This window comes from Sus scrofa, chromosome 4 (genome assembly GCF_054392235.1).
Source record: "Sus scrofa isolate SSC_HxYL_T2T_F1_AM1 chromosome 4, Sscrofa_HxYL_maternal_Yorkshire_Landrace_v2.0, whole genome shotgun sequence".
Taxonomy (NCBI): domain Eukaryota; kingdom Metazoa; phylum Chordata; class Mammalia; order Artiodactyla; family Suidae; genus Sus; species Sus scrofa.
Window position 1 is genome coordinate 32370994 of NC_139386.1, and position 13562 is coordinate 32384555.

Sequence of the window (13562 nt, forward strand, 5' to 3'; positions counted from 1 at the left end):
TCACTACTTTACAGAAACAAATCATTCCTGGCACCCTACGCAATGAGTGATGATGGAAAAATGTGTCAAAGTGATTTGGTAGCGAATGGCAACCCTAAGGTGGCCTGTCATGGAATCCACAGGAAAAGCCAAAATGTTCTTCAGAAAGTAGCTTGAGTCTGTTTGAGTATACAAACAACTATCCAAGTAAATTCCTGCCAACATCATGCCACAGCTTTGCACCAAATTTCCTTTCTTCCAAAAGAAAATAACTTCATGGGAAGGTTACACAGTCAACAAACAGGAATGCAGGAGAATTAAGCTCAGAAGAGTAAAGCCTTCAACAGATCTCTTAAAGGACCAAAAATGAAAAAAGAAAGTGGTTTAACTGTAGTTTTACTTATTCTTGCAACTCACCTTGCTTGAAGCTCAAAGTCTAGACAGAATGCAGTGGCTTGGCTTTAGATCATGTGCTCACACTGGTTAGAGATGGGCAGGTGGCCTTGGCTTGAAGTCCCACCAAGACTATGCATTGTGTGAGAGGAAATTTCCAAATGGAAATCAGATTAATGCTGCCCAAAGAAAGATATGTGAAGGCTACTATTTATCACTGGAAAGTCCAAACTCAGGCCCGGCCAACTAAAACTACTACTGTTCTAGAAGGAAAGATCTAAACATAGTGGTGCTATGCACTCATACTCCTCACATAGTGTCTGGTCAACCCCTGCCCCTTTTTCCTTGCCTCTACTGAGTAGATCAATGAAGGAAGTATCTTAGTTTCACTATTACTTTGGCCATGACCCCAGTTCTAGCACTCGAGTCCCATCCATGGGCACCTGTATGCTGGCTAGTTTTCACTGTGTTTCCTCATGCTGTGCTTCCTTCTTTTCTATAGGACAGATTTCTCATTAATACCAATAGATGCTCTCTGTTATTCTGAATATCCACATGATGACCAGATTTCTCCAACAGCTATTCTCCACTCTGAGCAGGATACCCTAGAAATGACTGGAATGAAGATTGAGGCCACAACAATATTTCACACTCACCTGCACCTCCCCCAGAGATGATAGCTAATAGCTAATGATTCCTAACCTCAACATTTTATAAGGCAGACATTGCAAATTGCATACCATCAACAATAAAATCCCTTCCATGCCTGCTATGAAACTTCCTGTTGAACCAACCTTAATAAATTAATTTCACATTCAACTCCCCATAACTGCATGAGTTATATCCAATTAAATCCAATCTTGTTAGATTTCAGTCTATTATTATATTTGGTTATGTTCTCTTTGATCCTGATCCTAGCATCCTTTGTATTAAACCTTTCTTCTAGTCTCTTGTCACCTGAAAATTTGATCAGCACTACTTGATAATTAGGTCAGCTAGGACAAGACAAAGAGGGAAACCCATAAGCACCAATGCAGACATCTCTTCAGACTATATTCATCCTCTGGTTCCTTTACTCTGAATACAACCCTTCCATAAACATCAGCTCCTGACATATTATATTTCCTCATTTTGTCTACCAGAATATCATAAGAGATATGCTAGAGTTTCCCTGATCATTTCCTATGGTTCCGTAATCACATTAGAAAATAATAACAATAAGAGGAAGGATGTGAGGTTGTTTTGGTATGATTTCTAAGTGATTGCTGATTTTGTTTCTAAATTATCATAAATAACACATTTAACAATCTATTCTAGTGTTTCCCTAGGCACTGAATCAAACATGTTGGTCCTAAATATGTAGAATCCAAATTTCTCCCTTTGGGAAACTTGGAAAAAGTCCTCTATTTTTTCCATTTTTTCATTATCCTTTAGTGTTCAACAAGACCTCCTCTTGAAACCTTTAGGATGAATTCATTAAAGCCAGAAGAGATACACTTTTAAAACATCTTGGCATACTTTTCACATTGCATTGTTTAATCTCCTCTTCACTAGGACTGCTCTATTATTTTGGGTGCAAAGAGCACTCACTATTCTTGACAGAGAGGTAGAACAAAAACAGTTGAGTAGTGCTTCTTCATTCAATCCATCAGTTATCCTAATACAAGCTGCCCTGTAAGAAGACTTGCTCCTTCTCTTTTGTTTTCCTCTGAATCTAATATAGAAATCCCTTCAGGTGACTCAGCTGTAGTAGTTGATGGATTAAGTGTGTGTGAATTAACCTTAAACTATCTGAGTATACATTGTTTCACTATTCCTTTGATACAAGGTGGAGGTTTATTCTCAGCTTGAATCCCCTGGATCTGCACTACTTTTTTTGTATATACCCTCCCTCTAAAACACAGGCTACAATCTCCCACTTTTTTTCCTTAAAATGCAATAAAAACCTAGGACAGTAGCAAAATTACTGGCATGCCATCATCTTCTAGATTTTCATATATTCCCAATCTCTTTTTGTTATAATATGATATTTTTAATTATTATTTTTAGTCAATTGTCTTTGTCATATTTCTAAAACATTTAATTTAGTATTAATTTTTTCAAAAACCTGTTCCCACTCATTTTATGAGTTTGCTTAATATTTAACTACCACAACATATGAAACAGGCATACACTGAGGAGAAACACAATTGGGTCTTGGGATATATACAGCTCCAGTGGCTGGTTTGGCCTGGTATTCACAGGCATTCTAGAAAGAGCCCAGAAACGATGAGCCGTCAGTGGCCTGCAATCTTTATCAAGGACGTTTTAAAAACAGGATGAAGACTGTCCATTAATCTGGCATGCCATTAGGCAGAGGTCAGTAAGGAGAGCTTATTTTATAATTTTTAGAAACTCCTTTTTATGATTCTTAGCAGTTTTCACAAACCTCAGCATCTTAGAGTTTTGTTCTAGAGTATAATGGAATTCTCACAGGCTATTCTCTGTCATTTTCCTTCTGGGCTATGGCAGCCCCCTTCTCTTTTCTATAAATGCTTGAAGACTGTAAGCTTCCTGTAGCAATCACCTCATCTTCCTTAAAAGTGTCCTCTTAAATCTTACCATTTGTGACGACATGCATGAAACTTGAAGATATTATGCTAAGTGAGATAAGTCAGACAGAGAAAGACAAATATTGTGTGATCTTGCTTACATGTAGCATCTTAAAAACAAACTCATAGAAAAAGAGATGAAACGTAGTTACCATAGGAGAGGGTGGGGGAGGGGAAATTGGAGGAAGAGTGTCAGAATGTGCAAACCTCCAGTTAAGATAAGTAAGTACTAGGGATGATGATGAGACGATTATAGTTAATACTGCGGTATGATATATAGAAAAGTTAAGAGAGCAAATTCTTAGAATTTTCATCACAAGGAGAAAAATTTTTCTTTTTATATTGTATCTATATGTGATAATGGACATTAGTGGAACCTATTGTGATCATAATTTTATAATATATGTAAATCAACTCTTCATGCTGTACACATTAAATTCATATAGTGATTTGATGTATGTCGATTACTTCTCAAAACTTGGGGGAAACGGTATCCTTTTTACTATAGCAGCAGATTTCCAATACTGGTAAATTTAACAGCTCTATTCAATGAAACCACTGTTTACTGCATGCCTATTATATGAAAGGCACTGGGCCCTTTTTTTTTTTTTTTTTTTCCTTAGCAACTTTCCTTTCTGGTCTTTAGGCTATGGAGATATGTTGTTTATACTTCCTGTAATTGATTTCTTTTTTTTTTTTTCTAATTTGCCATCCTTAACTCTGATGTACATCTGGGATTCTCTCTCATTTTTTTTTCTTAGTATAGAATTTGTTAGTTTCAAGGGTCAGACCCCTTTAGCTGGCTTAAAGGAAAAGAAAAACAAGTGAGTGAGTGTGGTATATGTGTAGGAAAACCTCTTCCCTCCTGTAGCTAAAAGCCCAGGGTATTAATCCAAAATTTCACAGTGTCATCAGACCTCTGGCTCCACCTCCCTGTAGTTCCCTTGGCTTTGACCTAATCTATGAGTCAGGTTTGTCCTAGGGCCAACTCCCTTCATGAAACTAAAAATCAGTTGGATATTTAGCCATTTACTATGTCTCTCTCCCTTTAGGTAACCTCCATAACACAGGGGCTGAACCTTGTTTATTATACTTCACTATGCCTGACATCTAGCATGGGGTGTGGCACAGCTGGAGAAACAATAAACATTTGTTGAAAGAATAATAATTGCCTGCCATTAAGCCATGCACTGAACTAGGTGCTTTGTATATCTTACCTCCAAAACATGTATAAATTTAAGACAGAAACATCAGAGTTTAAGGTGTCACTTTTTTCTTTTTATTTCTCTGAATCAAAATGTATTTGTTCCAAACCCCCAACTTCTGTGTTGAGAATTTTAATCGTAGTCGTCAGGTTACCCTTCACCACTCCATTTTGTACCATGCAAATCTACTGAACATATGCAGTGCCAGAAAACTGGATGAGAAGCAGCTTCTTTCAGCCATGGTAACTGCAGTCCTAATATTTCTTGGTCCATGACACATGTCACACAGGTGAGCATTTGCCAATGCTCTGTGACTTCATCACCACCATTCTAGATGGATTCTCAGAGATCTGCCTCCCTGACTACTGACTCTATCCCTCACTCCATTCTCTAGGGTTCTCTGTGCCACTAGCCTTTGTCACACCATCCCCGGACTAGAGAAACAGACACTACCCCCTCACCAACTGTCACCACTTCTTCCACCACTCAAAGCACTTCCCTACATTTCTGGGACAAACCATGTAATTTTCCTCAATGGGCCATTTCTGGGTGGAGGTGGGCAAAAGCAATGTTCACATGAGCTATGCCAGCAGGAAAGTTGGCAACTCTGACCCCTTTTCAGCAGGTTCATGGCAGATTCTATATTTGTATCCATCAGGCTCTGAACACGTTCTCCACATTCTAGGTCAGAACAAAATGTAAAAAAGTCTCCAGATCCCATCTGATGGCTTTTACCTTTTTCCTGCCCTCACTAGAGGGAGCAATGCTAAACACACCCACCTGACAGAGCTCAGGAAAAAAGTTCCTCAAGGGAACTCTTCACTCAAAATGTATGCCAACACTAACATACTTCTAATCCTAGAGGGCAGAACTTGACTGGTATTCTAGATGCCCCATGTCCCCTAGTTCAGTAGTAATTGAAAATTTTATCATCAGTTTTGTTTTGGAGTTTCACCTCCAATAATGTACCAATACCAACGAGTATGATATCACCAAAGACAACAAAAGAATCCTCCATGGTCAATCGCAAAGAGACTGGCCCTTTCTTTCCAGGAAAGACATTAGCATGATCATTTCTCTGATAGCAGTGGTCCTTAAATCTAGTATAAATCCATCTTTTATATCTTTAAGTCAAAATATATAGCATACCAAACCACAGACTCATGATACCGAATATATTTTAAACATGAATTGGGGGGGGGAGGGGGAGGAACGGTCATGTTTGTTTTCAATGTCTTGATGGGTTTACAAAGCTAAAGAGACATTGGGGAGTGTCCACTCACCTGGTCAACCCAGGTCAGTCTAGACAGCAGTGTGAATCATCCAAGCACTCTGTACTCAAACCACCTACACTCTCTAAAAGAACTGGATAACCTACGCAAGCTCAGGTCCAGTTGGGTGCAGACCTGCATCCTGGAAACACAAGAGTAAGGAAAATAGTGATGCTCGAGTTCACAGAATTGGTTTGGACTCTGCACAAACATTCTCTGAGAGTTGACTGTTGGCAGTGCTTCCTTGCTTTTATGCTGGAAAGCCTCTAAGAGAAGCTTTCTTACATTATCCTAGTCCTCATGGTCCAGAAAAATGTGCAGAGGAAGACAAAAATGGTTAATAATATTTTTAAGGTCACCCAAATTTTAAAATTCCCAGTCAGCCTACTTTAGTGCTAAAGAAATATCTGGTCACTCCTATGATTCATTATTGTTTCCCCAGCTCCAGTGCCATGCACATAAATATGTTTATACTTTTAAACATGGAGAAATCCTTTGGGGTGAATACTAGAAACTTTGGTAATACTTTGCATCTGAGGTTTCTATTAAGGGTTGGCTAGCACCATTTCAAAAGAAAAAGCCTTCCCTGTGTGCTACTGTTAAGACATGCAGTCCTCTTAGATAAGATGCCCGCCTTCGTTAGCTCACTTCTTCTGCCTTCTAGGTTTAGAGAGGTATGAATAGTCTTCATCCTCACTTTAAAATCCATTCAAAATTGCCTTGTATAAAGTAAGGCAACTAAATTTGAAGTTTAGAATAAGACAATCCTTGCAGGGAAAATCAGTCAGTTATCAGCAGAATTCCATGCAGCTCATTGGAAATTCAGAATTTGGAACACAAATTGAGAATATTGAACATGGCATTATTCATTGCCTGGCACAGAGTCATGCAAGGCAGTTAGCCAAACAAGCTATCTCTCTACTTACAGGTGAAACAACGGTTTGGAGAATCTTAAAAATTTGAAAACATTCATAAATCAAAACAGGAGGTTTTCGAAGAGGGAAGTTAACAGACTGCCAAGTTAAGCAAACTAAAGAAGAAAACAAGTCTCGGCCGTTAAAATGGTTTTCATGACAGATACTTAACACTTCCTGAAACAATATCAATTACTGTCTTTAGAACAGACTTCCCAAAGATGACATTTCAATCAGTATATTTTCTGGATGTAAAGAGCTTTCTTTCATTGTGTCATAGGGCAGAAACTAGGATGATGGGTAGCACCGCTGACGATGGTAGAGCTGGGGTTTCCTGTGTGGGTAAATGCCTGAACTGATATAAAAATTATAGCATTTCTAGAACCTCAGATGAAAACTTTTCCCAGCCTACCAACCACAGAACTTGTTCATGTGTGAGTGTTCTCAGCTGACATGTACACTTTCCTCTCTACCAAAAGTAATTTTGTTTTTGAAGGATCAGCTAAATTTTGCCCTTGTCTTCTAAGGTCTGATCTATTCTTATCACCTTGTCATGAAGCCATATCAAGAACACAGGTAAAAAAAGATATAGGATTCTAAAGAAGGGAAAAAACAGAAGACAAATTCCTTACTGAGTCACTTATTCAGTTCTCCTTTGTTACTGAAAACCTAGACAGGAAATTAAGTCAAGGAAATGGAACTGATCTACAGTATAAAGAGTTGAGGAAGAAAAGTAACCAGGGCTGTAGCACAGGAGAAGCTTCCTGGACTGGGTTTGGGGGAGAATATTTAAAGCCTGGTGTTTGAAAAGCTCCAGAGCTGCAGAGTAAGGGGAAGGAGAGAACACAATTAAGATGTGCCAGATGCACATCCCTTCAATGTGTGAACAGTACAACTAAAAAGGCAGTGTATTTTGTTTGCTGTATTCCAACCTTTTTTTTTTTTTCCTGTCTTTTTAGGGCTGCACCTGTGGCATATGGAGGTTCCCCGGCTAGGGGTCTGATCAGAGCCACAGCAATGCCAGATCTGAGCCGCGTCTGCGACTTACACCACAGCTCACGGTGTAAGATCTTTAACCCACTGAGTGAGGCCAGGGACCAAACCTGCAACCTTATGGTTCCTAGTCGGATTAGTTTCCACTGGGCCACGACAGGAGCTCTAAATTCCAACCTTTGTGACATGGCTCATCTACTCTCACCTCTTCTCACAATGTCTTTCCCATGTGTGTTTATGGTTTTCCTGCCATTTAATAAGGTTTGTAGAGAAGGTATGAATACACGTGTGGTCAATTCACTGTGTTAAACTGTAAAACCATGGTAGCCTTTAAACAAGTTTGCCTTCTAACAAGGTAATAGCTGCAAAGAGACATGAGGGTTCAGAAGCAAGAGCGAAGCAGCCTTGTGCATGAGAGAAGTGCGGGTGTGGTCAGGTTATTTTACGCAGCTCTAATTGATACCAATGTTAATAGAAATGACCTTTAGAGGTGCTGAAGAAGATGTGGGTGAGGAAATGTTTGCAGAGATGTTACATAAACTGTAAGGCCTGCTCATGATCTTCATCACCTTCATCATCCTCATGGTAGAAACTGAATTTGTAACAACTTACCGGTAATTCCAGGCTAAAAAAAAATATTTTTTTGTCTTTTCAGGGCTGCACCTGTGGCATATGGAGCTTCCTAACTAGAGGTCGAATCCCACAGCCACAGCAGCATGGGATCCGAGCCAAATCTGCGACCTACACTACAGCTCACAGCAACACCGGATCCTTAACCCACTGAACAAGGCGGGGGGGGGTTGAACCTGCTTCCTCACGGATGCTGGTCAGATTGGTTTTCACTGAGCCACGATAGGAATTCATAGGCTAAAATTTTTTTCTGGCTTTTGCAGTCAAACTATCCAGTGACAAGATAAAAGCATTTAATAGCCAAGGAAAAAACAAACTGCCAGACCACAAAAGGGGTTAAAACGTATAGTCCTGATACCTGAATTTGATCTTATCATTCGTTCCTTCACCTCTGTACCTTCACATGCACCTTTCCCTCCTTAAGAACACACTTTGCTGCCTCATTGCACTTTGCTTGACTAATTATCAATTTCCTTTTTTAATTTTATTAATAATAATTATGATAAAAATACTAGTTAATAGCCACATTCACCGAGTGCTTACAATGACTAGATGTATTATATTATGACTCCACATACATTATCTCATTTACTGTTTGGAGCAACCCTATGAGGTAGAAATTCCCTTTGTCTCCTTCTTACAGATAAGAAAACTAGGCATGATTTACATGGCACTTTCTTAGAGAATTCCCCACTCTCTTAGTTGTCTCTCTCACAATGCAGTGGTTAGGATATATACTCTGCAGCCACAATTCTGTGGGAAAAGTGCTTAACCTCTCTGTTTTTTGGAATCCCTGTCAGACAAAAAAAAAAATTATATGGATAATAACAATTTTCTTCTTATGGTTGTTCTGAAGATTCAATAAGTTAATACACGAGAAGCCCCTTGAACAGAACTAGAGGGTGGCACGGCAGTAGATACATACCAGCCATCACCATGTGCTTCCAAAGCCCTCAGAAACCTTCCTATCTTAACACTTATTACACTATCTCAGACTCCGAGAGGGTTTTTTTAAACTGCATCAGTTTGAGACAGTAAATACACACACAAACACACACTACTCCCATTACACAAACAGTTTAGAAGCAAATTATTTAGCAATTGAAATGACAGTGCCACAGGTCATTACTAAGCCACTGAAATGACAGTTTCAGGGTTCCAGGCAAAACGTGGCAGCCAAAAGCATTTAGGTCATGGTCTGTGGATCCCTTATTCCTCTGTGACAGGTTTAAGTGGAACTGCAGCTGCTACCTCTGCCATGCACGGGCAGAATCTGAGTTTTTGAATTTTCTATATCCCACTCCTTACCCCTCATGGGATTATGAGTCCCAAGAGGGCCATGACATGTCTGTGCTATTCAGCATTGTATCTGACCACTTAGTATGGTGCCTAGAATGTAAACAGTACTTCATAAATAGTTGTTGAAAATGAGAATCAATGAATGAAGGCTTGTACGAATTCAACTCCTTTGGGTGAGTTTACATGTGTAGAAAAAAGGTGAGGGTAGAATAGTCGATTGGCTTCAAGTAGAAACAGTCATTATAAGAGGGAAAGGCAGATCCTGTAAACAGCTCTAACTTGAAATCAAAAGTACAGGCTGTCAGTGCCATGTTCTTGATTTTCTGACCATGCGATCTTGGGCAAGTCAGTTAAATCCTCTGCGCTACACTGACCAAACAGGTTGGTGTGGAAATCAAATGAGATAATGTATACGCAAGCATTCTGTAAACTGGACATCCAGGTAAAGCGTTACTATAAAAGATTTCTCCCCAGTTCTCCTGTGGTGCAGTTGGTTAAAGATCTAGCATCGTCACTAGAGTGGCTCAGGTCACCACTCTGGTGCAGGTTTGATCCCTGACCCAGGAATTTCCACATGCTTCAAGTGTGCCTCCCTGCCCACCCCCCGAAAAAACAAACAAAAAAAAAGATTTCTCCACAGACCATATCAATCTGGAAGTACAATTGGGATGTTCGTTTAACAAGCCTGTCGTTCTCCAGGGTGTTTCATGAACTGCTGCCCCCCCCCCCACCATCCTAAATGTTTGTTAGATTCCTTGTTGATGATGAATATATGTAGATTGTATGAGTGGGGAAAGTGGGGGGCAGGGACAGGAAGGGGAGACTACTAGTGCTTCACTCTGCCCCCAAAATCCTAGAGTACAAAGAGAATTGAAACGTTCAGAAAAGTTTCAGGATTGCCAAAAGTACATAAAGTCAGCCACAGAACCCGTACAGCATAAGTAATGATTCTATTTGTTTTGGCAATGGTGCCAGGGGAGGAAAAATCTCAGATTCCTTAATAAGATAGGAAAAAAAGAAATATGATGAATTTCATCTTATATAGAGACCAACTACTGCCTCCTCCCATCAACCAGTTTGGCATAATTTATTTGTTCAACCAATTAAATTGCATAATTTATTTGTTCAACCAATATCACAGATATATAGCACCTAATATGTGCAGGGCCTTATGGCTAGCTACATTGGCAAGCAAAAGGGAGCAAAATGTCACCTCTCATAACTTAACAGCCTGGAGGACATGCACTTGGATACCCATGCCTCTGCTTCTGGTTTGGAACAACCCTAATATCTTAACTGGAGTAAGTCTTTCTTCATTCAAGAAGCCATGATGGTCAACAATGGAAAATGATGTCCTTTTCTTTAGAGAATATAAGGCAGACATTTATTAGAATGCATATCTAGTCTTGAATACTATTTCTGAAAAAAAAAGAGTTCTGGAGGCAAGGATAAAAATATTTAAATTTTAAAAAATATTTAAATTTAAAATGTATGTCCTATAAAGAAAAATTCAATGACTTTTAAAATCTAAACAGCAAAAACCAAAGTCTGATTTAATTTATGCATTCAGTAAAAGGTTTTCATGTAGGAAATAAGCTTGACTAAGGTAGGAGAATTGTAGTCCTCAGCTAAGAAAGACTTTCTTGGCTTTGGATGATAAAGAATTGACTGTCAAACCAAGGAAACCTAGAGCATCTCACTTCCAGGAGATCCATGGATTAAACAACAAGTTGCTTCATCAGAGAGGCATAAATAAAACTCTCTCTCTCAGTGCTTTTTAGGCTTTATAGATAAGTGAGAGGCCAATTAAAATAGATGGCTATTAATTCCATGTAGAGAAAGTAGTATAGAGAAAATGGATTTGTTTTGATCCTACCTATACATCTATTGCAAAAACCAGACCAGCTCTTATAAATGACTTCAACATTATTGGGCCCTTTTTATGTGTCAGGCACTGTACTGGGTGATGATAATCTACAACGATTCTTCTGTTTTCAGTAAATACATAACTTACTGGGGAGACAGCAGTCATTGCCAGTCACTGTCCAAGAGCCTCTTACTATGTGCCAGGGGTTTTGTTAAGTATTGTAAATACCTGATGTTATTTAATTCTTACAGTAATTCTAGGAGGGACATATTATCACTTGCAATCCACAGCTTTATCACAACAATCCAGAGCCTTTGAGAGGTTAACTAAGTCAACAGGAGTTCAGAGCCAAATCATAGAGCCACGATTAAACCCAGGCTGCCTGCTCTAAAGCCTGTGTACTCTTGACCACTACTCCCCACTTTGTGCTCTGCTCCAAAACTAATGACGCAGATCATGACAGTAATAACAAAGGAGAGTAACCATGTAGTAACAATGATAGTAACAATAACAAATGCTTATTATAAGAAAGATATACACAAGTGTTTGGGGACTAGAGAAGACGAGCAATTAATTTTAATTGGAAATCATTATCAGAAGGTCATTTTAGAAAGACAGCTGCCCACTTGCATAGGCATCCCCACTTCCATGGCAGACTTGGAAGAAACTATCCAGCAGTTCTCAGCCCCTGTGCCATGACTAGTTCTCGTCGGTGGAATCTGAGTGATGTGCTCCCTTCGTTGCCAAGGCAGCAAAGATGCAGGTGTATTTTGTCACACATTATCTTTCTTCCCAATCACCAGGATACCTATACAAATGCTGCACAGCAAAACACTGACTCTTATTCTCTTAAGCCACTGACATTTTTGGGATTTACTTGTTGCAGCCACTGGAAATACTCTCATATAGAAAGTATTCTGAGCAAGGGGTAGAAAACAAGCAATGTCACAGAAGCTTGCTGTGTGCAAGGAGAGTGGATAATTCGGTTCTTTGGGGTATAGATATGGAAGAAAAGGAGAATGACAAGAAAGGTCACTTGAGACCATGAATACCATATGCAAAGGTCAACCTCTTGGTAATGGAGATCTTCTGAAACAAGCCAGGTAAAAAGTGAAACCTATCTCATTTAAAGTTAACAAAATATTTGTAGTTCCCATTAGAAATATGAGCAGAAAGAATTTCAGATCATAGATAGCTAATCGTTCCCCTCCTATTAAATACATAGGGCTATGTTTGATTTTAGTTGGAATATATATACACCCAAACTCACATATACACTCAATTTCACACACACACACACACACACACACGAATAACCATCTGTATACCTGCAAATCATATATATGCACACACATGCAGACAAGTGCACACACACATATTTACACACATGTGAACATAGTCACACATATGCACATTCACCATTTTTCTCCTCAAGCAGCATTAGATGTTATCTAAATAATAACTGTATGTTTCAGTAGCTATCTATTCATTTCTAGAATCATGTCTGTTTGGACACTGGGCTTACATGTTTTTGTGAGGAAGAAAAACGGTGATTTATAAAACTAGAGTGCAAGTGGCTGAGCACTTGTACTCTCATTGCCTTTTTGGTCTTTTTTTTTTTTTCTCTTCTTGCCTCATGGAAGCAAGTCAGAAGAAGAAAGGGTATAACTCCAAGAAAGACAGAAAGCACATCTTTTTCACTTTCTCTGTCTCTTGTTCTTCTTATTCTTTAAACACCTTCTTCTCTGGGTCTCTACAAACTCTCCTCAGGTGGGTTCAGAAGGTCCTGAGAGCTGCCAACACTTCTCCTCTAGTAAGAAACTTGTGCAAAAGGCCGGCTGCTTCCCAGAGGGATGTGACAGATGGCAGGATCACCATGCCGAGCTCGGATGGCTCACCCAGGTGGAGAGGCATCAGGGAGCTGGAAGCAGAGCTCTGGAAATTATTCCTGGCCTGCTGTAGCTTCTCATATTAACAATTCTACACCCTTCTAATCTATGAATTTTGGAGGCTGCAGAGCCCAGATGCATGCTTTTTTTTTCCCTGAAAGAGCAAACTTGTTTGATTTCTCTAGAGCCATCATGTCACTATAGATATTTTCTTTATTGCATTGTACACAATTTGCTACCATTCACTGATGCCTCAGTCCAATTTGCTTGCCTGGGTGTGATGCTGACTTACCAATGGTAATCCTAGAGTAACCTCTAACCAGTTTATGAACGGGACTCCTCAACGACCACAATACAGCCAAAGCCAAGGGGATACATGGGAGTGAGGAATGACATGCCTGGTGTGTGGCTTGATGTGGTAGCCAAGGCTTTGCAGCTGGTCTGATGGAGGAGCGCAAGGGTGGAATACTCAGAAATCGTAGCTTAGTTAGCTTAGATAACAAACACTTCCCCTGGAGGACATATTGTTGT

The 13562-nt window shown here is 39.5% G+C and overlaps 1 long non-coding RNA gene across 3 annotated transcripts in view; it reads right to left on the reverse strand.

The window, feature by feature from the left end:
• The window catches only part of LOC110260243 (uncharacterized), a 585810-nt gene that overhangs the window by 264934 nt on the left and 307314 nt on the right, over window positions 1-13562 (reverse strand). The window lies entirely within an intron of this gene.